This window comes from Vigna unguiculata, chromosome 6, assembly GCF_037176805.1.
Source record: "Vigna unguiculata cultivar grain cowpea cultivar isolate G323 ecotype 2 chromosome 6, ASM3717680v1, whole genome shotgun sequence".
In the NCBI taxonomy this organism is placed as follows: domain Eukaryota; kingdom Viridiplantae; phylum Streptophyta; class Magnoliopsida; order Fabales; family Fabaceae; genus Vigna; species Vigna unguiculata.
Window position 1 is genome coordinate 8,009,146 of NC_140797.1, and position 18,563 is coordinate 8,027,708.

Sequence of the window (18,563 nt, forward strand, 5' to 3'; positions counted from 1 at the left end):
AAGGTTAAAACATAACCATAACTGATAGTTGATACTGTGCCACCAAAATCAATATCCAAATTATATTAAAATATCATTCAATCATCTCAAGAAATTGGACATATTGTCATAACTAGAAAAAACACAAATAATATTATCGCTAGATGGCAAAACAGTACTAGAGGTATCACAAACAAATTTAGTCAAATTATCATTTGAATGAAACATCTCTAGATATTTATCGATATAAATAACCAAAGATTTTTTTTCTCATTAAAATGTATATTAACCTTTATAAGACACCCCCACACATTGAAATATTTTAACTGTGGTTCTTTTTTCTTTCATAACTCATAACAAGTTTTATCACAATCGTTTGTGTTCAAAATATGATAAGTAGGATATAAAATTTCGCTAATATAATGTTAGGCAAGCTAGAACTTGAAGCATAACATTAACCATATCAAACAAAAGCATTTTTTTTCTTTCGCTGCACCATTACATTAACACCATATGAATATGTTACTTAATGAATAATACCATGAATTTCACATAAAACACTCATTTATAAAGACATGTATCATCATTTCTTTATTCAGTTAATTTTGTACCTCAAAATTTTATAATTTGAATGGTCTCTAACCAAATTTCTCAACAATTATAATAATAGCATGTCATATAACATAGCTTTCAACATTTGTAATAATCAAAGAAAAAGTTACTAAAGATTTTATTACAAAATAAAACACTTAACTCAAATAAGCTATCAAAAGTATATCATTTATCAACAAAAACACATGTCTTGAATTAATAATCTTATTGCACTTGGAAACCACTTCATAACCTTGTTGAGCACAAGAAAGTTTCTAAATTCAAAAACATGAAAAACTTTTTTTTTTAAATAATTGCTGGAAGACAAGTTTAGTTTTTACTTAACCATCCATTCAATTTATCATATGAAGATTTTTTTTTATCATCACACACATGATCATAAGCATGATATCAAATAAAATAATTTATTTTATTTCATGTCATAAACAATAATTTTAAATTCATAAATTTGATAAAGATTATATTTATTATCAGTCATATTTTTTTCATATAATTTTTTTCCTTTGTGCAAAGTTTAGTTCAAGTGTTTTCCATAACAGAATAGTAGCTTTAGTATGACAAATTATTTTATAATTGTTTTCATACAAAACAATTAAAATATATTCATGATATGGAACATCTTTATCAATGGTAAGAGTAGACAATATTAAAGCATAAATTAATATAACAAACAAACATTAGATATAGACATCACAAAAAAAAAATTTATTCAATGAGCAAGAAAATTATTTATTCAGAATTTGATTTATTGTTTACTAATAGAATTAACCACAATTGTACACATAAATTTTTAGGCTTAGTTGAAATTGGTTTAATTATAACCATAACAAACACTTTAGTTCATAAAATATGTTTTCAGTCTTCTCTCTATATTATTTTTAATTTTAGAAATGAATACAAACGAGTAATCAAAAAAAGAAATAACAAGAATATTTCTCTCTAAGAATGTTAGAAAAATGATTACTCAAATAATACTATTAATAATAAAAATATAAAATAATATTGTACCTGATCGGTATTATTTCGGTGCGGAACCAGACGATCTCAAGAACCCTCTGTGTCGAACCTCCTCCTGTTCCTCCCTGGACTCCTCCTGGATATCCCTGGGCTCTTCCTGGATCTCCCTACCGTCTGCACTCCGGGGGTGCGGGTACCTGCAAGCACTCTGACGCTCAAGTCAGAGAGTGATTGATATGGGGTGTAATTGGTTAGTGAGAAAAGCGTACCTTTACTTGTCCACTAGGCCTTAATTTATACTAATTTCTTAATGGACCTGTTATTAATATTTGCGGGCCATTTGTATTTGAGGATCGATTCCTTCCTTTCCGACTGAGGTTGCACGCATCGGTTCTTTCCTTATTGGCTGGAATTGTTCTTCTGTGCCTTTAATAAAGATCAGTTCTTTCCATTCTAAGGTTTGTCCGTCTGTACTTTTGTCAAAGATCCACTCCTTCCTTTTTTGGGGTTTGGCCGTCTGTACTTCTCACACATCAACTCCTTCCTGTTTGGGGTTTGGCCGTCTGTACTTCTCAAATATCAACTCCTTTCGTCTGTACTTCTTACATATCAACTCCTTCCTTCTGTACTTCTCACATATCAACTCCTTCTTTTTTGGGGTTTGATTGCATGTTGCCCCTCTATACCACATGTTCCGCCTGCTACCCCTTGGGTCGGGATGTACTCGGCCAAGAGGGCCGAGAAGTACACGGCCACTGCGCTTATTGGGCTGCCAGCGTTGCGCTGGATCCAAGCCCTCATGGTTGGGCCAACGTGTGGGGACGCTCCTACCTGGACCGGGATGATCCCGGCCAGCTTCCCCTTACTGGGTCGGGATGTACCCGACCATACACTCGACGACATGGTAGTCATGTCAGATTCACTCGAGCAACATGTCAAAGATTTGGACGAGATCTTGGCAGTCGTACGGAAGTATGACATGAGACTGAATCCAGAAAAGTGTGTTTTCGGGGTTGCAGGCGAAAAGTTCCTGGGTTTCATGTTAACCCACAGGGGAATAGAGGCCAACCCCGACAAGTGCCAAGCAGTTGTTAACATGAGGAGTCCAGCCAACATCAAAGAGATACATAGATTGGTAGGGAGGCTAACTGCGTTGTCACATTTTATGCCTAAGTTAGCAGAAAGAATCCAGCCGATGCTTAGGCTCATGAAAAAAGCGCAAAAATTCGTATGGGATGAGGCTTGCGAGCAATCTTTCCAAGCATTGAAAGAGTATTTGTCTTCTCCCCCAGTACTACAGAAGCCTAGCAAGGGGAAACCCCTGTTAGTATATCTAGCCATCTCTACCAACGTTGTTAGCGCGCCCATTGTACAAGATCAGGCGGGGGACCAGCGACCCGTATACTTTATCAGCAAAGCCCTACACGATGCAGAACTGCGGTACTAGACAGTGGAAAAGGTATTCCTAGCACTTGTGATAATAACCAGGCGACTACGACCATACTTTCAGGGGAACGAGGTAATAGTCAAGTCTGACTACCCAATACACAAAGTCTTGAGGCGACCCGACCTCGTCGGCCGAATGGTTGGGTGGTCCGTAGAACTATCCGAGTATCATCTTCGATGTGAAGCTCGAGGGCCGATCAAGGGACAATGCTTGGTAGACTTTGTCAACGAATTAACAGGAGATCCTGACGTGCGCGAGGAAGGTTGGATCCTGTCGGTGGATGGCTCCTCAAACGCGAAAGGCGGGGGCGTTGGGATTGTTTTGCAAGGGCCGAATGATTTACTACTCGAGCAAGCTTTGCGCTTTGGTTTTAAACCCTCTAACAATTAGGCAAAATATGATGCATTAATAGCAGGGTTGACCCTCGCAACAGACATGGGAGTAGATACGGTGACATGCTGAACTGATTCTCAGCTGATCGTAGGACACTTGGACGGCACTTTCCAGGTAAAGGACCCCCTCCTATTACGATATTATCACGTTGTGCAGGGCATGTTGAACAGATTCAGAACAGCAAGCATAAAGCATGTTGATAGAGCCCAAAATTCCAGAGCCGACTTGTTGTCGAAGTTGGCAACTACCAAAGTAAAGGGACAACATCATACAGTGATCCATGCCACACTCGACCGTCCTACTGTAACTTTGGCAGAATGCAATACTACTGAGACAGTCGCACTAGAGGAGGAAGAGTGGATGGCTCCTATTATACAGTTCATTCAACACGGCGACACGGACGGAATTGATGACCCTATCATGCGTAGGAAAGCTTCTCAATTCACTTTGGTTGGTGAAGAATTGTACAAACGAGGCTTCTCCAACCCTCTGTTAAAATGCGTCACAAACCGCCAAGCCCAGTATATTATGGAGGAGTTACACACGGGGATTTGTGGCTTACATTCAGGATCCCGAACCATGGCAGCTCGGGTATTACGAGCAGGATACTATTGGCCGACTGTCAAAGAAGACTGCGAGAAGTACGTAAGGAAGTGCATTCAGTGCCAACAGCACGGTAACATGATACATCTCAAGTCAGAGGAGTTGCACGGTATTACCTCCCCTTGGCCTTTCGCCAAGTGGGGCATGGATATTCTAGGGCCCTTCAACCTAGAGAAAGGTCAGGTAAAGTTCTTGTTGGTAGCTATAGACTACTTCACTAAGTGGATTGAGGCGGAGCCACTGGCCCTGATCAAGGCCCAGCAGGTACAGAAATTTGTTTGGAAGAATATAGTGTGCAGGTTCGGCATACCAAGCATCGTCATAACAGATAATGGTAGACAGTTCATCGACAAGGGGTTAGCCGAGTTCTATAGGGGACTCCATATACAACATATAACCAGCTCAGTCAAGCACCCACAAACAAATGGGCAAGCCGAAGCAGCAAACAAGGTCATACTGCGAGAACTTAAGAAGAGGTTGGGAGATACCAAAGGAAGGTGGGTTGACGAGTTATTAGAAGTCTTATGGGCATATCGCTGCACCCCGCAGTCAACAACACAAGAGACACCCTACTGCTTAGCATATGGAGTAGACGCAATGATCCCAGTCGAGATTGGAGAGCCCCCTTTACGGCGCCGCCTGTTCAACACGTGTCTTAATGAAGAAAGTATGCTAACAAGCCTGGACCTGGTTCAAGAGCTCCGAGATCAAGTACGCATTCGGGAGGAGGCATCCAAACTAAGGGCCCAGCGCCGCTATAATACTAAAGTCAAACCCCGATCTTTTCACCAGGGAGATCTAGTATGGCATATGGCAAGTGCCGCCCGGAAGCATGAAGGGAAGTTCTCGCCCAATTGGGAAGGGCCATTCCGAATCAACGAAGCTGTGGGAAGCGGCGCATATAGGTTGGAGCACCTATCTGGTGCCCCTGTCCCGGCCACTTGGAACGCCTCACATCTCAAGTTTTATTACAGTTAGTCTGTCAAACGTTTATTTTTCAGACTCTTTTGTGATTTCAATTGCACAATAAATGATGTACTCTTTCCTACCTTGATCTTTTTTCCCTAAGGAGGGTTTTTGGTCAAGAAGGTTTTAACGAGGCATCATAGTCATAAATAAAGCATGATTATTTCATTATTATCCTATAATTATCTTATCTATTGTCAACATGCGCATGTATCCCAATCAAGCACAACAAACAATTAAAATTTAGCAATCTCTCATGGGAAAGGAAGCTTCATCGCCCTAGATGATCCCCCCATACACGCAAAAACCTAAGATAATACGCAACCATACAAAAACTTAAGGAGCAGACGACCTAAAAGAAAACACAATCCTGGCCAGAAGTGGCCGAGTAGATCCTGGCAAGGAGCGGCCGATTACATCTCGGCCAGAGGTGACCTGCCACGTCATAGCCAGAAGTGGCCAAGTACATCTCACCTTCACCTGCAAATACAAATGGATAGCAACATACAAAGAGGCATAAACAGCAGATGCAAACACAAAACTCTAAAAGAAAGTGCAAAGCATGACATCCAAACATAGAATGTATGTTGATACATGTCCAACAGGTAGAAAATCAAAGCTCGACAAATAATTTCTAAAACTAGAAAATACAAAACAGCATATCAATCCTCGGGGGAAGTAGTAGGTTTCTGTTGCCCAGCAACAGGGATGTCCTCCACAGCCATGACAGAGCCTTCGTACACATCCTCATCAATATTAAAACACCCATCTCCCACGTCGAAGTTAAAATAGTGAGCAGCCTGGCATAGGGCCTTGTGGAAACCTTCCTCATGCTAGGACATCACGTACCCCTCCAACTGGTAAATCCAGCCAGCTTTCTCAGCATTATCCCTTTTCTCAGCCGCCAGCTCCTCCTCTAGACGCTCCAAGGCCGCCTGGGAATCCTCGTCCTTTTTCTCAAATTCCCTGCAGCGCGTTTTCAAGACATTACGCTCTGCTAGCAGCTGAGATCGCTCATTTTTCACACTTCCCAACTGAAGTGAAACCTCTTGCCTCCTGTTATTGGCCTCAACCAATTCCCTCCGTAAACTCTCTATCTCAGCAGCCAGTTTGCTTGTCTCTGGCAGTTGGCTTAGCACTGTGTTCAAATGGCGACCCATCACCATTGCCCTGGCACGAAATTCATTCAGCGCATACAGCACAGTCTCAGGACGCATGGCTGAAACAATCTCAGCCTCCTCCGACGATAAGGAAACCTCTATGCCTTGATTGATTTTGAGTTGCGCATCAAACATCGCAAACAAAGAGTCAGCCGCACTATCAGCAGAGGAAGTGCCTCGAGACTTCTTGGGGGAGGATGACCGGGGAGTACTCGGCCTTGCGGTACAATCCCTACGCTTGCTTTTCTTCTTCGCCGCAGCAGGAGGCATCAGGTCACCCTTCTGGGAAGTCGTCTCCGCGAGAACGCGGCTAGCACTCTCACCCCCTTTCCTCTTCTCTTCCTCTAGCTTTTTCCTCCTCAGTTCCAGGAAACACTTCTTTACCAGAGGGACCAGCAGCAGCCATGATATCTGCAAAAAAGAAATTAGCATTAGTCCAAATATACCAGACGCATATCTATGGGGAGTCAGACGAACATACATACCGAAAAGGTCATCGCGCGGACGAGAGGAACTAAACACACCAATAATTTTCTTGAAGGAGAGTTTCTTGGGCAATTGGTCCAAATAAGACAGCACATACAGATCCTCCTGGGTAAGGGATGCTCTCGGCCAAACTCGATATGGGGTGGGATGTTTGGTCCAGTAGAACGGGAATTTAGGCTCGCCATTTTCAAAGTAAAAGTATCCAGCCCCAGCGGACTGGATGACTACCTTAAAGAAACCAGTCTTAAACCTTTTAAAAGATTGCGTATAAGACGCAAGTAGACACTGGTGGCTTTGACCCACTAGAGACAACCAACTAACCAGATCCCCCGGACGCGTATAGTAGTACTGCAAGAAAACCTGCGGGGAGGGTCTCAAATGGAACACTCGACAGACCAGTCGGAACGCCTGAAGGGACGCCCAACTATTAGGATGTAGCTGGCTGGGTGCTACATTCAGCACCCTTAGCACTCCCATTGTAAAATCATCAAAGGGGAGACGCACATGCAAATCCAAGACTAAGGTAGAGTACATGTAGAAAAAATCATACGAATGACCTTCTCGACCGTGACATACACTATCCCCACTCTTGGCTCACTCTACACTAATAATATGATCGTCTACTGTATCAGCTAGAATATCATACTTCTTACGAAAATCAACTATGACGACAGATTTACTAAACCTAGACAGAAGGAGTTTCACCCGGGGATCTACCCACTCGTACCCCGGGTGACGCAGGGCCGAGAACTCCTTGGCACCCACAGAGTCCTCGTCGTCCCTCTGCACACTACCACTGCACGAAGAGTCAGACATGGTCCCCTCCTCCTCAGAGTCGCTATGCCTACTGGAAAGATAATAAGCAAAGGAGGACGACATACCTGGGATGGCGCAGACAAGAAAGACTCGGCTGGTGGTGGCTCACTTCCTAAATGAATCCTTTGTCTCACAACATCAAGACCCCACCTCTATTTATAGTGGACCACTCTCACAAAAGTAACCCCCTCATCACCATGAGATCTCGCTCCATCCAACGGTTGTCGGCACATCTCCTTCAAAACTCCCCACCTAAACCATCTCATTATTATGACAAGACAGCCTCGAACGGCGAGCCAAGTTAATACTTTCTCTTTCCCCATAATTAAAGCAAGTCTCATAAACGCAAGTGGTTGGGGAAGCCTCGGCACCATTTCCAAAGGCAACACATCATAGCCTCTTGTGAACTTTGTTCACTACGAGCCTAGGGGGGTTGGTGTTAGTGTATGGCCGGGTACATCCCGGCCCAGCAAGGGGAAGCTGGTCAGGATCATCCCGGCCCAGGTAGGAGCGTCCCCACACGTTGGCCCAACCACAAGGGCTTGGATCCAGCGCAACGCTGGCAGCCCAATAAGCGCAGTGGCCGTGTACTTCCCAGCCCTCTTAGCCGAGTACATCCCGGCCCAAGGGGTAGCAGGCGAAACATGTGGTACAGAGGGGCAACATGCAATCAAACCCCAAAAAAGAAGGAGTTGATATGTGAGAAGTACAAAAGGAAGGAGTTGATATGTAAGAAGTGCAGACGGAAGGAGTTGATATTTGAGAAGTACAGACGGCTAAACCCCAAAAAAGGAAGGAGTGGATCTTTGACAAAAGTACAGACGGACAAACCTTAGAATGGAAAGAACTGATCTTTATTAAAGGCACAGAAGAACAATTCCAGCCAATAAGGAAAGAACCGATGCGTGCAACCTCAGTCGGAAAGGGAAGGAATCGATCCTCAAATACAAACGGCCCGCAAATATTAATAACAGGTCCATTAAGAAATTAGTATAAATTAAGGCCTAGTGGACAGGTAAAGGTACGCTTTTCTCACTAACCAATTACACCCCATATCAATCACTCTCTGACTTGAGCGTCGTAGTGCTTGCAGGTACCCCCACCCCTGGAGTGCAGATGGCAGGGAGATCCAGGAGGAGCCCAGGGAGATCCAGGAGGAGTCCAAGGAGGAACAGGAGGAGGTTCGACACAGAAGGTTCTTGAGATCGTCTGGTTCTGCACCAAAATAGTACCGATCAGGTACAAATATAATAATTATTAGAGCAGTAATAACACTAAGACATACACACACACACACACACACACACACACACACACATATATATATATATATATAAATCAATGAATATTAATCATATATCAACAATTATAATAATAATAATAAATAAAAAATAAACAACGAAAGGAGTAGAAATATCCTGAGTTAAGGCACACATAGCGTTGTCCTTAGAGAGAAAACGCCCTTCCTGCATAGGACTAAACAAATACACAATCATATGTGTGTCAAATCATATGCGTTTCTCTCCCAAGATACAACATCTCGTTAGATCGATCGAGTGTCGCGAACGATCTCTAAACTTTATGAACACCACGTCTTAAAGATAATATAGAGAAAAAAATTTGGAGAAAACTCTAGTGTTTGTTATCTTTGTTGTTGTATTTTTTTTCCATACACCTAAGTGGTATTTATAGATAGAAAAAGTAGACAAAGGAATAAATTGTAATATATAGTGAAAATAGGTAGACAAAGGTGACAAATGATCGTTGGTCACTCTGTAACCATTACATATATAGTGAAATGGAATTTCAAACAATCTCGTCATTCATTTCCAAACTCCTCTTCTCACTTAAACGAAAAGACAATTATTACACTCTAATAATTGTTTCCTAATTTCTTTGCATAGTAAATCTATACAAAAGAACATGTTAAAACTTCAACCAACAAGGTAGTAAATTTTTCAAGTTGAGAGATGATGGTTATGAATTCACATGTTAAATATGCAACGCACATGATAGACAGAAGTGTTGATTAATTTTGAAACTAATTAAAACACCAAAACCAGCACACAGGTTCTTGTTTCCCTTGTGCGGCGGATAGTCAAACCTAGAAATAATCAAACGAGTCTATTTGGGGACTTTGTACGTATCCCAACTCAAGATAAATTCTAGAATTTATTTTTTTTTTATCAAAGAGCATGTGATAATTGATTCAGTTTCCTTTAGTGTTTTTCGTCTATAGCGGCTACTTTTTTTTTTTCTGTTTTCTTACTTTTGTTCGTTTAATTATTGTCATAGTTTCATTTGTATAATTATTAATCATATTGCAGGTATAAGGTTTCCTCGTCCATCATTAAGAAAAAAAAGTTAACATTGAAAAAAATTTGAATAATATACAATTTTATTTAGGTAAAGTATGATACTTATCTTAAATAAAAGTAGCTTAGTTTTAGTATGTAAAAAAAATTGTATTACACTACTAAAAAAATTTAAAATTGTATTTCACTACTAAAAAAACTCATATTTTCTGCTAATTTTATTTTGAAAATCTTTTCGTAGAAAATATTTATAAATTTTGTTGTAAAAAAAATTTTGCAAGAAATTGTTACCATTTCTTTTGCAAAATATTGTGTAAAATGCTTTTTGCAGCAAATTTTGTAAGAAATACTTGCGAATTTTGTAATTTTATAAGAAATAATTACCCATAAATAAATTACCTGTCAATTAAAATTTTTAGAAAAAATGACAGAAAAAAAGTTTTTTCTTGCAAATATTTTAACAAATTTACAAAAAAAATATCATGTAATGCAAAAATTTCTAGTAATGATTTATCTCTCTAAAACTAAAACAAGCCAGTTTTGATTTCACCTGTTAACTCAACTATATGATTAACTTATATGTGACCAACAAAGTAATGCATGTGTAACTACATTTGAACTACAATATGTTAAAACAAACTAAAACGTGCCATAATTTTGTCTAAACTAACAGTTATATTAAAGTAATGCAATACGTAGTATGACATGTGTATTAAAGTAATGCAATACGTAGTTTATTGAAAATCATTTTTGCGATTGAATTAGAATCGGAGAGAGGGTCGTCAAATCCTTTTGAATATGGAACTTTGTAAATCATATATTATATCTTTGAGACCGTTAGAAATATTTTAATATAATTTAAAAAATAAAAAATTTAAACTCAAGTTTTTATCAATTTTTAATATTTTATTAACTTTTAATTTTTGTAGATTAATGTTATTTATGGCTAACAGTTATATTTTTAATACTATTTATTTTTATTTTTCCTTTTGTTATCTATAAATACCGCCTAGCCACCTAGATGCATGTGGAAAAACACAACAAAATAACAACAAACACTAGAGTTTTCTCCGAAATGTTCTTCTTTTCTTCTCTATATTATCTTTAAGATATTGGTGTTCATAAGATTCAGAGATCCTTCGCTCACTCGATCGATCTGACGAGTTGTTGTATTTTGGGAGAGAAACACATATGATTTGAAACACATACGATTGTGTATTTGTATTGCCCTGTGTAGTAGAGACATTTTCTCTTTAAGGATAGCGTCATGCACGTCTAAACCCAGGCTTTTTCTATCCTTTCCTCATTTATTTATTTATTTTATCTCTTATTGTTATTATAATTGTTGAGTGTATGATTAATATTCATTTATTTATATATATGTCTTAGTATTATTATTGTTTTAATAATTATTATTATATTATTTAATATTTATTATTAGTATTAGTATTATCTGAGTAATCAATTTTTTAACATAAACATGATAGACGAAGGCTCGTGGCAAACTCCTAATGACTGGAATTTTCACGGTGAAGCTGTCAGTTCTCAAGGATTTACGAAGAAGATCGACGACGTTCTTCCTAAGAAATGTGTGGATGATGCAGCGGAAGATTCAAATCGATAGAAGTTTGAGTCGGAATACACAAACTCCACTCACAAGCGGAAGACTTGGATCTCTCAAACATTCTAATGAAACAAAACAACGTTCTAATGAAACTAAACAAAACATTAATCCTATTATAACCTTCTACAATTATTTTAAGTATTTAAAAACATGAAAAGATAAATGGGCTTGACCACTGATCCATACTAAAAGCTCTTAGGTTGATTTCCATCAAGTAAAATATGGAGGTGTTTAAACATAATTAAATATTACTCACAAATATGTTGTAGACAAACTTGTGCTCGCAAGTTAAGTATTTTTTCTTTCTTGTCTACCTTTAGCTTGAATTGTTGATGTATTAAAAAAAGAAAGAAAAAAGTTTGGTGTGCTAAAATTTAGGTTTTCTTAAATTGGTTATTTTGTTTTGTAACATTTTAATATGGTACTAAGAATCTTTTAATATCTCTATTATCCGTAATAATGGGAATCTAAGTATGTATGGGCCGGAAGTTTCAAATTAAGTAAAAATAAAAGTTAAATAAGGTGTAAATATTAAGTTTTAAGGTTTTTATTTTAGATGTTACGTAAAGTATCTTATATGGACAACTAATACTTTAAAATTGGCCAATCTCCATAGTCTATCATAGTAAAAAAATTTAGTGGTGGTATCAAAGTCAAGTTTATCTTGATGTCCTACTTAAACGAAAATAAGTATGTTCCGTTGTAATAAGATTTTAGGATTAGTGTGAAAGTGTATTTAATTATGGTTGGAATATGTGGCGAAACTCAACTCATTTGTGGGAGAGACAATTAAGAATCTAAATATGAGTTGAAAGTCACGTATTGATAAAATACGAAAACTTTGAGTAATTAAAAAAAAAACAAGACCCATAAATATTAAGTCTTGTAATTTTATGTTGTATGGACAAGACGTGATCAGTCTTTCCAATTTATCCCAATAAAAAATTCCAACATTTTAGGTAACATTGTCTATTTGAAATAGATTTTTTTAGAAACAAAAATTCGTGAAGCGATTTGTCTTAATAAACATTAATAGTAGAATGTTAATTTGTGATGTTTTCCAGGAGGGGATAGTGGTCGCTTAGGGGTGTATTATATTGGAAGGAAAATTGATAAAAAGTTAACTTCTTTATGGCAACTTATTTCTTTTTCGCAAAATAAGAGAAGAATAAGGAAATTGAATTTGTCCAGGTCTTCCAATATGACAAGTTCTAAAATTTGTAGAAATAACACATTTTAGACCTTCTATGTTTTTTAGGAAGAGTTACGTTTTTAAGACCATTTCACTTTAAACATTTTAATTACTATATTATTGACTAATTCTATGAAAGTTAACAATGACCATTTCCGTTTTAATCTGCCAACTACTCTCATCTATCTGTTTTCTCATTAAGAATAATTAATTAATGCACTTTACATAGAAGTGGAAAAGAGAATAAATGTCTTAATCTTTGGTTGAGAGATGATTATATTCCTAAGAATTTTGATGACTTAGAAAACATCATGATCCACAGTTTCTCAGCTCATTAAAAGCCTTTTCAAAATCCAAAGCATCCGCAGAATCTTTAAAAATCAATTTTACGAAATCAGGGAAATGATGAATTTTGTAAATGAATAGATAAATAGTTAAAATTTTATTTTTATATACCTAAATGTATAATTTCAATATTTATTCTTTTCGAAATCATCCCTACTAACAGAATTTAGTCTAACAATTTTAGTTCAAATTCTAGAATTTTGTCTTAAATTATATATTCTCACTACACTATATGAGTGGAATCATATCAAACTTCATTTGTTTATCAAAGTTAAGAGTGACTTGATGTTAAAGAAGGCAATCCTAGATTAAGATTGTAGATAACTAGAAGTGACATAACTAAAAGTGATGATAAAAAAGTACATTTGTAATATTATATTTATTAGTGAAACCTTTCTCAAGTTGAAGGAGAACAATGTATATGGATATACAACAAATTTCATATACATTAGTTTTTATATTAAAATATTTCTATTAAATTTAAAAGAATTTACTCTAAATAAATAATTAATGTATTATTATAATTACTATCAGTATTACTATTATTATTATTTTTTAAGGCTTAAATATGACACAGTGTTTTAGACAACAATTTTGTTAGAAACGAAGTTCAACACATATTAAATCATTCATTATATAAACCAGTAGTAGAGCCTGGTTACTGTAGAAGGGGTGATTGGACCTCCAAAAATTTTTCACATATCACTTACTACAAGAAAAATTGACACTACTAATGGTAAAAAAATTCGTAGTAATATTTGAAATTTATCGACAAATTAAAATTATTGACGTCCTACTAATGATCAAAAATTTGTTGGTAAAATATTCATCACCAAATTTTATTGAGGGAACGGGAAATTTGTCGATAATTATTGATGACAAAAATATTGTCGGTAATTCTTCATTAGTAATTATCAATATTTTTTTTCGTTGGTAAAAATTTATCGATAAATATTACGATTTTTGATCAACTTCTTCCTACTCCCTTCTTCTTCTTCCTTTTATATTTTTCTCTTCATTTTCTTACACATCTATAATTAATGGTAAAATTATACTTTTAGTCCCCATTTTCGTAGCAAAATTTGAATTTAGTCCCTAAATTATTTTTTATCTCAATCTGGTCCTTATTTTGGAAAATTTGACCCAATCAAGTCCTTTCCGTTAGGGGTGAAGTAACGGTATTAAATGGGGTGCCACATGTCAGCTTTTGGATTTTTTGAATTTTTGAATTTTTGAATTTTTGAATTTTTTATTTTTTTTTTATTTTTTATTAATTTTTTAAAATTTTTAAAAAAATTAAAATTTTGCCACGTATCAAGTGGACATAGTGCCACGTGGCAGTAACAGTGTCACGTGGTATTGACAATGCCATGTGTCACTATTTGGGAGTTGTCTTTTTCTCATTCTCAATTTGCTCCCTCTATTTTATTTTTTGTCTCAATTTAGTCCCAATTTTTGTAAAAATTATGCAATTTCGTCCCCCTCCAAATTGAAACCAAATTTAATTTCTATATAAATAGGCACAAATATTTCTATCAAAATTGATATTTCAAGTAAATATTTTTAACAAGATTAAGTTTATTTTAATTTATATTTTACGTTAAACTTTATTTAAAATTTTTTCAAAAGTTGTTAATAGAAAATAATGTTAATAAAAAAATTCATAAATTATATTGATATTTTATTACATTGGTCTTTAATATTGTTTTTTATTTGAATTTATATTTTAAATAATTGCATATTTTTAAAATGTGTAAAATTCAATAATTTCTATACAAATATTTTAGTTAGTATAAAAATAAAAATTATATAATTTAAGAAAAATTAACTAGTTTATGTAACAATAAAAAATAAATAAATTTAAAATTTGAAAACAATTTTAAGTAAAATTTAATGTGAAACAAATTTAAAGAAATTTGGTTTTATTGAAAATATATAATAAAAATATCAATTTGAATAAAAAAATCATTTAATAAAAATATTTGTATAACATTCTATAATTTTTGTTTCAATTTGGAGGGGGACCAAATTGCATAATTTTTACAAAAATTGGGACTAAATTGAGACAAAAAATAAAATAGACGGACCAAATTGAGAATGAGAAAATGACACCTCCCAAATAGTGACACGTGGCACTGTCACTACCACGTGGCATGATGTCAGCTTGACACGTGGCAAAATTATAATTTTTTTAAAAATTTTAAAAAAATTCAAAAAAAATTCAAAAAAAATTCAAAAAAATTCAAAAAATCCAGAAGCTGACACGTGGCACCCTATTTAACACCGTTACTCCTCCATTAACGAAAAGGACTTGATTAGGTCAAATTTCCCAAAATAGGGACCAGATTGAGATAAAAATTAATTGAGGGACCAAATTCAAATTTTGCTACGAAAATGGGGACTAAAAGTATAATTTAATCATAATTAATTTATAAACATATCTTGTTAAATTGGGCAAGAAATTTGGTGTCCAATTTACTAATGGGTTTTTACTGACAAATTTTAAAAAATTCAATTATCGACAGATTGTAGTACAAGGTCATATCAACAAAAATTTGGTTTAATAAAATAGTAACCAATTATCTATTTAAGTTTGTTAATGAAATAACGATAAATAACAATTTTAAAACACAATTTGCTTTAATGAATGTAAGTGATGTTGATAATATTATTGGTATTGAACTTGGCTACTCTTCCTGGTAATACTCTTTATGGTAATTTTAAACTCATCCCTGGCATTTAGAACCTAATCTTATCAAATTTAGTGTGATTCCTCACCCCTCATTGAATGACTCCTTGCATTAATGAACAAGACTCATTATCTAGGTAAAACCTTAGATCTATTCCTAGAATCTAACATGTATTAGGATATTCGAATGGATCTAAACTTAAACAAGTTTCCACTCAATTTAAGGTTATGAAGTAAGATGATTCATCAAGTCATCAAATCAATAAAAGCAAACCAAATAACCAAAATGCAAAGCAAGAACATTACATATATTGAATTAAATACAGTACAAAGAGTTAGAGAAGTTACATTCAATCCCAACAAGGAAGAGTTTAGTTGCTCATAATAATGATTTCTTCCACAAGTGCAAGGTGTGAGACCCGAGAAAATTAAATAATTAAATAAATAATTATTTAATAAATGCGGGTGGTAGGAGCCTTTATGACAATTAATATAGACTGTTATGACGTGAAAAAGTACTAGCTCAAATGGTTGAGAGTACTTGGTTGTGTGAGAGGATTTAGGTTTAAGTCCTATGTATGCCAATTGTATGTTATTTTAATAAGTATATTATTTTAATGTTATGTTTGGATATGAGTAGTGATAATGTAATCCTAAAATTATAGGAATTATCATGAAATATGAATTGGTTGAATTGGTTGTGCATTGATTGTGTAATTGAGTGGGGTGTGTTCAAAACCTTACTAAGAACGAATTTAACTTTCTTTTTGCCAAAATTTCGTTTGGCATGAATATGAAAGGGCAGAGAACCCTAACTGCCAAGAGGGGTAGCCTAGTGGGTTGGGAGACAACCAAATAATGGTTCTTGACTAGCCATTAACATAAAAAATTAAAGCCATTTTTCGTTTTCCTATCATTAACCCCATAATTAAGGACTAATTAATGGTTTAATTAAGGGGGAGAGAAGGAGAGTGAGGGCTACCATTGTAGAGTGTTGGGAAAGGATGAAATCCAGAAGGGAAATCGTTGATAAAATACTCATCGGTAAATTTTACCAACGAAAATTCTGTTCTGTCGATAATTATCGAAGAAGAAATCTGTCGATAAAAATTCCTCAGTAAAATTCGTTGCTAATTACCAACAAATAAATCCATTAGTAAAATTTCTCTATAAATAACGCATCTGGTTCCTTTTCTTCCTCGTCTCTCCTTCTTCTTCCTTTTATCTTTTCATTTTTTTTCTTCTTCCAATACCTTCTTCTTTACTCCTCTTCCTTTGCCACTACTACTATTATCACCGTTGTCGTCGTTGGATCCTCCTCTTCTTTTTGATTCTCCACCTCCTTCTCTCATTCTTTCTTTCTCTCCTGCTCCTTTTCTCTTTCTCCTCCACCATCTATGAACCACCACCTCCTCGTCACCGCATCTGGCATCTCCTATTCTTCCTCCTTTTCTTATCTTCCTTCTTGTTCTCTTCTTCTTCTCTCTTAATTAATTTATAAGATATTAAACACCATATCTGAGCGGGAAATTTTGTGAAGGATATGAGAAAATTTGTCAGTAATAGGAATTTTATAATATTGATAGATCTTATCGAGGAATTTTAACGTATGTAATTATTGATGAATTTACTAACGAATCAGTATGTAATTTTAATCTATATTACTAATGGATTTTATTGACAAATTTTACCAACTAAAATAGATCCATCAATAAAAATCATTAGTAAAATATGTTAGTAATTCAAATTTACTTGCCTTACCACCTCATATGACATATCTTCCTCTTCCTCTTTCTTTTCTCTTCCTTCTTCGTCCCTCTTAATTAATTTCTAAGATATTGAACGTCAGATTTGGACGAAAAATTTACGGCTCTTTTTATGGACGAATTTACCGACAAACAAATCTGTCAGTAATAAGAATTTTAAATTATCAACGAATTTTATTAACGAATGTTAACATATGTAATTGCTGATTTTACTAATAGATTAGTTAATAATTTTAAATTGTATTACTGGCGAATTTTATTAACGAAAATAGATTCATCCATAAAATCTATCAGTAATTCAAATTTATCATCGAATTTACTTTCGAAAGTAAAATTTCATCAATAATTCCAAAAACTTTGTAGTGATGTTTCTTTGCATTGAAGGTTTCGTCATTGTGGATCACCGCCAAGCTTAGCCACAAGGCTTATATTTGAATCTTCAACAAGTCGTCTTATGGTGTTCAACATCAGCTTTGGGGCTCAACACCATCTTCATGATTTCCTTAAATTTATATGCGCAAACATCACAAATATATCAAATGCTTATTTCTCCTCATTATGTAATCTAAAATAAAAAGGGTTGTTTCAGTAAGATTTATGTCAAATGCTTACAAGATAAGTGTTAAAATACTACACAAAATTAAGTAAACTAGACACTTCTCATTGTGCCATTTTACTAATAGAAATTACCTATGGAAAAATCCGTTAGTAATAACATTTCTAGATTATCTACGGATTTTACCAATAGAATTTATCACCAAATTTATTTCTGTCAGTAAAATTTGTGGATAAATGTTGTTTAACTGACAATTTATTTTTGTCTGTAAAATTTTGTTTCTAATTAAAGAATTTCTCGTAGTAATTATTTTTAAAATATGAATATTCAAAAAACTAATTTTCTTAGAGATAAAACTCAAACAACTATTCAATTTGGAAATATGAAGAAAGATGATAACATTTATCATGACCTTTTTACTTGCTCTTTTGTTATTAATTAACAATTTTGTTACTAAATTTCCAATATCATATTCAAGAGAAACTATTTTAAAATTTCAAATTTCTCTATGGATGATTTAACCATTAAAATTTCTTACTTGAATATTTTTTAGTAATTATTTATTAAATTGCAAAATAAAATGAGAGATAAATTTCTTGCAAACAATATGATTATTTATATCGAAAAAGAAATAGTTGAAAATTTTAGTTTTGATTT